Source organism: Cebus imitator, unplaced genomic scaffold (genome assembly GCF_001604975.1).
Source record: "Cebus imitator isolate Cc_AM_T3 unplaced genomic scaffold, Cebus_imitator-1.0 Scaffold204, whole genome shotgun sequence".
Lineage (NCBI taxonomy): Eukaryota > Metazoa > Chordata > Mammalia > Primates > Cebidae > Cebus > Cebus imitator.
The window spans coordinates 3,233,440-3,234,909 of record NW_016107519.1 but is presented as its reverse complement, the minus strand read 5'-3'; the positions used below and the strand labels follow the sequence as shown (position 1 = coordinate 3,234,909).

At 43.3% G+C, this 1,470-nt stretch overlaps 1 protein-coding gene across 4 annotated transcripts in view; it reads right to left on the bottom strand.

Annotated features, from left to right (window-relative positions):
* Window positions 1-1,470, bottom strand: part of ZMYM5 (zinc finger MYM-type containing 5) — a 34,403-nt gene that overhangs the window by 5,375 nt on the left and 27,558 nt on the right. The window lies entirely within an intron of this gene.

Below are 1,470 nucleotides of genomic sequence, written 5' to 3'. Positions count from 1 at the left end.
GAGGCTCAAGTGATCCTCCAGGCTCAGCCTCTCGAGTAGTTGGGACCACAGGGGCATGACATGCCAGCTAATTTTTAAGTTTTTTGTAGAGACAGTGTTCTCACCATGTTGCTGAAGTTGGTCTTGAACTCCTGGGCTCAAGCAATCCTCTTTCCTCAGCCTCCCAAAGTGCTGGGATTATAGACATAAGCCATCATGCCAGGCAAAAAATTTTTTTGAGACAAGACCCTTGCTTTGTTGCCCAGGGAGAAGTACAGTGGCCATTCACAGGTGTGATTCTAGTGTACTACAGACTCAAACACCTGGGCTCAAATGACCCTTTTGTCACAGCCTTTCTAGTAGCTAGTATTATACCACCATGCCTAGCACTTAAAACTTTTCTAGCTGATTCTTTGGTTATATATTTCCAAATCTCAGAGTAACATGTTCGTATCACTATTTACTTTTTTCCTTCCCTGCTTTAGGTATCATCAATTGACTTCTCAATGAGGAGGATGAAAATTTTGCTTTCCTTCCTTTTACTACGCTCACTATATATACTCATCACCCAGCCACTTATCTTTGGTTACAGGATTTCTTGGGCAAGATGATTATTTGTTGCAAGGGACTGTGCTGTGAACTGCAGATATTTAGCAGCACCTCTGGACTCTATCCACTAGATGCCAGCAGCACCCCTGAGGTGTGACAGTCAAAAATGTTTCTATCTTTCTGAATTCTTTAATCTGGCAAATCAAAAAAAAAAAAATGTTTCTAGACATTGCAAATGTCCGCATGGAGACAAAAATCGTCCCTGGTTGAGAAACACTGGCTTTATTATTATTTAGACACAGTCATTTTATAACTGTGTATGTTATTCAGCAATAAGCTACTAATTGCAAGATTTCAGTTTTTTCTTGTGGTGTTCAAATATGAAGACTTTCTCTGTTGGCCTCTTCAGAAGGCTCACCACTAATTACTTGAAAATACTCATGTAGGCTGTGTGTGGTGACTCATGCCTGTAATCCCAGCATGATGGGAGGCCAAGGCAGGTAGATCATCTGAGGTCGGGAGTTCAAGACTACCCTGCCTAACATAAGAAACCCATCTCTACTAAAAATACGAAAATAGCCAGGCATGGTTGTGCATGCCTGTAATCCCAGCTACTCTGGGGGCTAAGGCAGGAGAATCGCTTGAACCTGGGAGGTGGAGGTTGCAGTGAGCTGAGACTGCGCCATTGCACTTCAGCCTGGGCAACAAGAATGGAACTCCATCTCAAAAGCAAACAAAGAGAAAATACTCATGTGTTTGGAGTGGAGTGGGGAAGCACATTTATAAAATGTAAAACATTCTCATTATACAGAAATATCAATGGCCGGGCGTGGTGGCTCAAGCCTGTAATCCCAGCACTTTGGGAGGCCGAGGCGGGTGGATCACGAGGTCAAGAGATCGAGACCATCCTGGTCAACATGATGAAACCCCGTCTCTACTAAA